At 43.3% G+C, this 8963-nt stretch overlaps 1 protein-coding gene across 1 annotated transcript in view; it reads left to right on the top strand.

The window, feature by feature from the left end:
• Positions 1-8963, top strand: part of TRIM67 (tripartite motif containing 67) — a 43254-nt gene that overhangs the window by 664 nt on the left and 33627 nt on the right. The gene's annotated exons all lie outside the window — the stretch shown is intronic.

Below are 8963 nucleotides of genomic sequence, written 5' to 3'. Positions count from 1 at the left end.
TCAGCAGCAAACAGGCTAAACTGTTTTTTCCTAGCTGAAAAACAATGAAAGAAAATTGAAAGATCAGGATTAGAAAGAGACCAATGACACTGGTGGCACAGGAGGAGGGGAACAAGGAGCACATGGAAGTTTGGCAGTCTAGAAAGGTTAGGCCGCAGACAGAAACCCTGGGAAGGGATCAAGGGGTCACCATCCTATTAGGAGATCAAGGGAAGGCAAGTTGTGAAGCCAAGTGGAATGATTTTAAAAAACAAGCTAGTGAGAGGGAGAGGCGAAGACAGCACAGCATACTACCAAGGGAAAGTTTGCCTGGTTTGGGACAAAGGAGTTTGGTAGGACTGATATAATCTTAATCCAATCCTCCCATTAATTTAACAACCACAGAAGATGCCAACACATATTTTGAAGATCAGTTATTTCTCCTTGTGATTAAAACTAGTTGAATCTTAGGGGCAAGATCTCAGGTTCAAAGAAATTAAAAATGAATGGTCGGCCAAATCCTTGCTGCTCTGTTCCTGCAGGCAGGGCAGCTGATGCCCATCAGTGCCAGCAGGTAAGGGAGCACCCACGCACAGCCAAGAGCTCCGGTCCCTGCGGGCACCGCTCCTGCTTGGGGCTGCCTCTCCAGAAACCCACACGCACTCACCCGTGGGAGCACAGCCTCGCATGCGCTGATTCAGAGCATATACTGCAAAACTAAGGGAATTATTTCAGTTCCTACAGCTGCATTAACCTATTTTTCCTCTTCCTCAAATTCTCCTTAGCGTTTTTTTCCCCATCTGCTTTGTTGCACTCCTATTTTGTAGTCTCCCCTCACTATCCATTACTGGCTGCTGTCAAAGACAAAGTTCACCATTAGGCTGGTATGATATGGCTTTTTAAAAATGTTTTTCCTTGGGTAATGACTTGCTAAAAATTAAATAATTTAGTAAAAGGACGAATTAAATAACCAGCTGGGGTTCTTTTTTTCCTCAGGTAACATAAGAGCATGTGTGTTACATTCTGTTTGAACTAAGGCTACTATCATACACACACTGCTGAAACTGTTATGTTTCATAAAGTAGCCTTATTATTTTCTGCATATTTTTCTTTGTGTGCGGAGTTTCTTCTTTCTATAAAATTGCATATCCGTGGAGGATTTGGGGGCACTCAGCCAGTCAATCCAATTTGGAGTTGGATGGTGGCTGTAGGGGGCTAAGTCCCTTATCTGTCCCCTTCAGCTGTTTTACTTCTCTGATATTGATGGAAACATAAAAGTGGAATCAACTCAGAGGCAAGAGCCCAGCGAGAGACTTAGTAGAGAAAAGTTGAGGGGGGACACTGACTAATCTCCGTGCAGCTGGGGTAATAGCCTGACAGATTCAGTTTTGAACATGCATGCAGTTGATTTGGTATTTCACAAACATTGCCATTTTGTTTATCTTTATGGGTATCAAAGCAAGTATAAGAAGAAAATTGAAATCAGATTGGTAATGGCTTGGGGTTTTTTTGGAGAAGCTGTATTTATGGAATTCTGGTTTCCCACATGGTTTGCACTGGGCAATGACAAGGCTCAATGAATGAACAGGAGGCCTGAAAGTGGATTAGCCATTCCTACAAGACAATAACAGAAGCATAAAGAGGAACTAGCCAGTCAATATACTTGATTCCATGCATACTTCATGTTATATACATACTACAGTGAAAAGCAGCTCATGTTATGGAAATCAGTGATTATAATGGTGCAAAACTGATGCGAATAAGAATTTGAAGCTGATGGACCTGACTGTCTGGTGTGCTTTGTGGGATTCATAGTTGTCTTTGTACCTCCTGACTCTGGACCAGAGGGTCTTGCATTTCTTCCAGGTTAGTACTTCCTAGTAGGCTAAATGGTGACAGCTTCCCATGTCCCTCGATGACATAGATAGCTGGAGGTGCACAGAAGTCGGGTGATGCTGCTTTCCTCATGCAAAACTCTCTGCTGTGCCTCTGTTTGGAAGCTGGCATTAGGCAATGCACACTGATGAATAACAGCTCTTATGTGAAGTGTTTTCAGTAGGGAGGATCCTCTGCCTCTTGTGTCACAGTGATGTGGAAAAGAAAACCTTATGGTCAGCAGTGTAGCCCATCAGCTGGCTGGTCCTTCCCTTGCAGAGAGAGCAGGAGAAGGGTGATCCTTTAGTACCTGAGCAATAGGCAGGCAAATTTTCCATCTCTTGAATGAAGGTTTCTTGCCACAGCCAATACAGAGGACTGACAGGATAAACCCCACCTCATAGTGTATGAATGATGTTCACTAGATTGCTTCCCTCTTGCCCATAAAGGAGACAAAGGTACACCTGGGGCTGGGCTCAGTGTGAGGTGGGGAACAAGAAGAGGACTGGAAGGAGGAGGTGTCTGTCTATGAGACCAGTGGTGAGAGAAGGGTCAGAAAGGCTGTGATGGGTGTCAGGAGGTAAGGGTGAAGGAGCAAGGGAGTTTCTCTGCAACAAGAAAAGAATGAAGTTAAGAATAGCAAGGGAAAGTAACATAAGGAAGAGGGAGGCAGAATCTGTACTTATTTAAGAATATTAAGACACTACCATAGATGAAAGGAAAACATAGCAAAAGAAAATAAAGAACAAAGGCAGAAACAAGTTGTTCTTCAAATCAGAATGTGTAATGCTAAACAAAGCAATAAAATCCATTGCTGGTGCAAGTGTGATTGATTTGGCTGACTTCTATTTCCTTCCTCCTACTGGGCAGCTGCTGAGAGAGGGATATAAAACTCAGGTGGTGTGTTGATGAAAAAAGGTATATAAAGCTTGACATCTTCTGGACTTGCCTCCCCACTTGATTGATGCTGATGTCTCAGGCCACAGATGTTGCTCATTGGATCTGGTATGACTTCTCAGGGGCACTGCAAGGGACCACTCCTCCCCAGACCCCTCCTTGGTTAGGCCTGTGCATCTCTGAATCTGCTGATGCTGAAAACTAACCATCCAGGGCTGGATTCATTCTTGTGGCTGTGTGAAAGCTACCATGAGTGCAGGACAGGCAATGAGAATGGGCAGCTAGAGGTGGTGACAGAAAGGACTTCCCTTTACACAGATTTATGCCAGATTATAGTGCTTGTCTCATTGACAACTGGCAGGACACGGGTCCCCACACTTGTAAGACGCCTCTCCTGTCTTGATTGTCTGGTGTGTTAGAATGTAGGAGTTCTTGTTTACTTAACAGTAACCAAGCTAAGAAGAGGAGGGGAAGCCCAAGGCAGCTTCTATTTCTGCAGCCTGTCAATCCAGGCCTCACTCACAACTGTAATCTCCTATGTTTCTCTCCAGTAATCCTGCTTTCTCAGCTCCTACTCCTTGTTTATCCATGCAGCTTGCAAGTCTTCTCCTGATTTTCAATGCTCCTGGACAACAGTGTAATAAATAGAAGCGTCTTTGGTCAAACCCTCTAGAATTCCATGTAAATTCTGCCCTGGCAGCTAAAGCCAAGTTGAGTTTCACAGATATCCCAGTCTTCCAAATACATGTTCAGGGCACAGTTTCTGGAGACCTTGTGGGAAGTTCTAATCTTAAACTACTTGAAAAATAGAAAAGCAAAGCCCATCACTTGCGCTATTTATAGATCCTTTATGGCTTGGGGAAATTCTCTCCCTAGTTGTCTTTTGCTAAAAAACAATAGCACTTCTTATCTTATGTATATTGAAGCTGTAGAAAAGCTACTTAGGCCTCCCTTCTAGATAAAAGACCTTTCTCAGTGAGTCAAAATGGATCAGTTCCTTAAACGAGGTCACAGAATACTGCCTGCTCTTTCAGGGACAAAATTTTCACTGTCCCCTTTATGTATGTATTTTATTTACACATGGAAAGATTGCCACATGGTGGCAATTTACCTGCACTTTGCTGTTGTGTATATACAAATGCCTAGCCCAGCCCAGCTTCTTTTCCAAATGTGCTCTTTCAGCCCATCCTGTGCTCTTAGGAAATGCTGGCACTTCAATGTTAAGATTATTTGTTCTTGTGTTTTTGTTGGGGGTGTCTGATGCTTTTCTCTCTTCCTTCCCTCCCTCCAACACTTCAGATGCCATTCCTTATTCCTACCTCCTTCTAATTTTCTGGCCAAAAGAGAATATTGGGACAAGTTTGGATTTTATATAAAGCTTGGCTAGTTTCTTAAAAAGCAAAACAAGCTTATTTCCCTTATAGACATGAGTGGGTTGACCATGGGGACAGCTGGGGAGAGCAGGGAATCATGGCAGGATTGTGCAGAGGGCAAAGATATGCTGGAAGTCTGTGCAGCTTCCTATGACCCTCTCCTCAAATGGGGACAGGGAAGAACATAAGGAGCCATAACCCGATCTCTGTCATAGTATCACTGGAACCAAATCAGCTCTGTGAGAAGTTTATACACTTACTTTTAGAAAGGGCAGAAAACACAACAAGAGTTCTACAGTAATTGCACTTTGAAGATGCTGCCCACGATCCCATCACCAATGGTGTTCTGAAGAGAGTCCAAAGCAGGGCACAATTTCCTGTTCTCCTTTACACGCAGCTGCTCAGGGTCCAGCACTTCTGTCCTCTTGCCTCTCAAAACAGCAAGCACCGTCTGAGGATGCTGCCTGCAGGCTGAACAGCAGCAGTGTAAGAAAGGCTCTCCCTCTATTGCAGGAACAGTGACAAAGAGAGAGCTTCTCACACAGCAGAAAAGCAACAATGTCCCTGGAGTAATTCCAGAGGCTTGCAGGCCAAGGTATTTTTACAACATCACAGAAACATGAGACCTTGTTTTTCAGGAGTCCTGATTGTAGGTTAGTCCCTTTTGTGTGTTCTTTGTACTTTCTTTTCAACACAAATTTGTTAGGATATGTTGAAAGCAACTTGTTACTGAATTTTTCCTTGCTAACCTACCACTCATTATTGGCATATATGTTTAAAGCAGTGTTTTCCTCTGCACCAAATTTAATTCATAGATTGCTGAAATACATTTAGAGGTGTGAGTAATTGTCAAGCAATGTTTACAATCAAGCATCATTTTTTGCCATTTAACCATCATAACAAGCAGATAGTCTGAATAAAATTCCATTGTATAGAATGTTCCTCTGTTGTGAATTGTATTTTTAATGGCAGATTTACTGCTCTGACAGAAAATTCAATATGTAGCTGCACTTCTGTTACAGATACAGTCTTCTGCTAGCGAACAGATAAGCTTTTTATCAGCAGCCATGCTTCTGTGGCACTCTTCTCTGGGCTCCTGCCAAGCTCTGCTTTCAAGACTCTTTAATGAACAGATCAATGTGCAAACATTTGAAAAACCTAAATAACATAATAGATACTTGAATACATACTCAAAAAACCTCAACCCATAGTGAAGCTGATTTCAGAACTACTACAATTATGTAATGTACCTAATGCAAATCTACAAAAGTAAGGAAAGAAGAGAAAGGGGTAGGACACAGCTACCATTTCCAAAACTGCCCAGCCCCACAGACTGCATGCATCAGCTTTTCCTCTAAGCCACGGAGGAAGCATCCCCTCCCATGGCTCTGCTACATCACTCCTCAAACAGAACATGCAACATCAGCATCAGCTGCAGCTAGTAATGTTTTGAAGAAGGGTCTGGGTAAAGAACATGATGGAGAACAAGCTGAGAGGGGAGACTGCAGTGCAGCGTCTTGTTTCTTACCCATAAGAGCAATGCCAAGGTGTGATGTAATTGTATGTAGCAAAACACACAGCCACTGGCTGGTACTCCAGCCTAAAATTCAGAGATGACCAGCCACTGCAGCTGTGCTGTCCACAGTGGTTGTAGAGGGCATCCTCTGCTGATAATCATGCATTTATAACAAGGCACTGAGACTCTTCACCTTACGCTGCCACACAAGCTGCTGGCATTTGTCCAGGTGCATCTTGTGAACCCTCTGTCCTTCTTTTTGTAATGGAATAAGCACTCGTGGAGATAAGTTCCCCTTTTTTCTCTCTTACCCTTCAAACCACAGGATGTGTGCTTGGATTGATGCCAGTTAGCACGAGCAATGCTGGAATACTGGAATCAAAAGGTTCCCCATGGGGAAACAGCAGTGGTAAAAGAAGAAAAATGAAGAAAGTGAAGTGACCTTGGTGGACAGCTATTGAAGGAAAAAAATAGAAAATAAAAGGAGGGAAAACTATTTGGAAAGGCATTAATGTGTGAAGGCAATATAAAATGTAAAAGTACAGGAAAAGAAATGAGAAAACGATTTTTAAAAGGAGCAGTAAGCAGAAGGAAAAGGCATAAACAATAGAACAAGAGAGACAAAAAGATGAATCAAATCTCTCTCCTCACTGAGGGGCTGTACTGCAAGCTGGCATATCTTTTTTGATACAAATTTATAAATAAACTTCATTAGCTTTTTTCCTGTCAGGGGGATATAAAAGATGCTAATAAATTCTTATAGAGGGTAAATAGTTTAAGAGGATGATGCTAGTGATACTGAAATATTAAAATAAAGATCAAAGCCATGACTGCCAGAATAGGGTTTCTGGGTTATCCATATACCACTACAGCTCTAACAGATTAAAGACTTATTTGAACATAAAAAGAGGAAAAATCACAGGGATCACATCCACTACAAAAATGGCTTGATTACAAAACATAGTAAAGGCCCAATTCTATCAGGCTCAGACTGAACAGTGCTTTATGAATAGCTCCATGAAAAACAGTGAAATCAATCCACTCTTCAACAAGAGTTAAGAGTGTCCAAAGCCAATCTGCTCAAGCTCGGTCGCATTTTTCAATGCTTAGATCAGTTTCTGTTCTAGCCTCTGGAGCAGTAAGGATAACAGATGTGTTTTGACTGTTCACCTCTCTCACCTTCATTAGACTTACAGTTATATACATAAATATTTGTCATAAGGAGGAAAATCTGGGCTCTGCAACCTAAACCTATCAGAGAATGGAGCATTTTTACAGTAGGTGCTAGTTCCACCAGCAGCCTCCGGTGCCATGGGGATGAAGGTGTCTGCACTTAAACTCTGCAATCCCTTGGAAACAAGAGCTGTTCTGGGATCAGCAGGAGAGGTAAACAGGCACACTGGACCACAAAGCTCTCCCTGCTCTCAGAGCCGTAGCTCTCTTGGGTATAAACATTTCAAACAAACTTCTAACGTGGGTGAAAACAAGACCCTGAATGAAGTAAAATTCACACTGCAGTACAGAGAAGACCAGATCAACAGATTTGCATTTCAAATGTCACTTACTATGGTGATATGCTTGAGGCCAAATCAGGTTTGTGGAGGAGTAAAGTTCAGTTTGAAAGAGAGTGGCTGTACGTCAGTGATGGCTTTCTTGTCATATCCCTGTGTAGTCAAACAAGATTTTACATAAACTCTAGAGTAGGGTTCAAAATGGAAATGTAAAATTCAGTTTATTAGGTCTCTAGAAGTTGTAAGCCCTAGCTAAAAACCAGCTATCTAAAAGGGAGCTGGTCAGGTTTGGTGTTGGTACATTTGCATTTCCACCACCTCTTGTCTGGTATGTCCAAGTTCTGCTCAGATGTCTCAGACCTGATGCTACCTACCATTACACACATTATGATCATTGGCACCTTCCACACAGGACTAGTAAAGAAAGCAAGCAAAAGTCCAGGAAAAAGCTACCATGTTGTCCTAAGTATCTTCAGTATTATGGCTTCCAACATAGACTTGAAATTTGTGACTTGGATTCACCTGTTGGTCTGCAGGAAATCTTTAGCACACATCCACTCCCACTGCTGACAGATGGTAGAGCAGAGAATACAGACTATGAAAATAATAGCATTTCACCCACAGCTTTTTCTTGTGATGTAGTAGCATAAGGTAGCTGTAACAGCACTGGTGTTTCAGAGCATTCCTTGCACTGCTGAGGTTTCTGGCTGGAGCCAGCCCTAACAGGGAGGCTAGAAATTCTCAATCTCAGCTCAGAAGTCACACGAAAGAAGAAGACACCCAGCCAGCAAACAGGCAGGTTTATGTGGGCCAGGGCTGTTTCTTTTATACGCCAGAGGACAAACTTGCCCCTTTCCACCTTGAACTGAGGGACTACAAAGCTTTAAAAGCCCTTGGGATTTTTCCCCCCTCAGCTTGACATGAGAATGGCTAGGCAAGATACATGAAGGAAAATGGCAGAGAGGAAAGACTGAAAAAACCTGGAATCTTTAATATATTCCTGCTCTCTGCCCCCATTTCTCCTTTTCTATGCATCAAGAGTTTTAATAACCTGGCAAAAGGGAAACCTGAAACTAGAAAACCCTTTCCTGCCCAGCGTCACAACACGCTCATCATGTACTAGGAAACGTTATGTTAAGGGGCAATGCATTTAATATGTTCTCTCTTCTTTCATTTGACACCAACTAGTTCTGCCTTTTAAAAACAGCTGCTCTGAAACAACCAGCTTGCATTTTAAAACAAATAAAAAATCAGGATCTGCTTACAGAACTGAGGTCAATAGAGAAGTGTCTTTTAAACAAGATCGATTAAACCAACCAACAACCAACCAAAGAGCAATAAGAACAACCCCAACCCTAAAAGCATCGCTCTTACGTGTGATCTCTTCACTACAAAAATAAACCTCTGTTACATCCACGTTGGGCATATGTAAACCTAACAGATGGAGGGTTCCCCACGGCTGGTTTCTTTCCTCTAAGGATTGCTATTTTCAGTCCATAAACTCCCAGCTGCCACCCCTGCGGTACCGAGGCAGCCCGCCCGGGCCGGGGCTGCCGGGCCGTGCTGCACGTCGCCCTCCGTGCCCTGCTCTCCCCTCCCCTCCAGCCACAGCGCTGGTACCCGGGATGCGCGCTTCCCGTTTAACCCCTCCTTCACCCTCCCCTCCAGCAGCACAGCGCCTGACATCTTGAGCATCTCGGCTGCGCTCCGGCACGGTGAGATCTGTAGCAGGGAGAGGCACACAGTTTGTTGGCAAGCGTCCTCCTTTCTCCTTTCCTCGGGGAGGGATGACGAAACCCCGCCTGCCTTCAA

Source organism: Chaetura pelagica, unplaced genomic scaffold, assembly GCF_000747805.2.
Source record: "Chaetura pelagica isolate M959 unplaced genomic scaffold, ChaPel_1.0 scaffold708, whole genome shotgun sequence".
In the NCBI taxonomy this organism is placed as follows: domain Eukaryota; kingdom Metazoa; phylum Chordata; class Aves; order Apodiformes; family Apodidae; genus Chaetura; species Chaetura pelagica.
The sequence above is the reverse complement of the archived record's forward strand: the minus strand, read 5'-3'. Positions and strand labels throughout refer to the sequence as shown.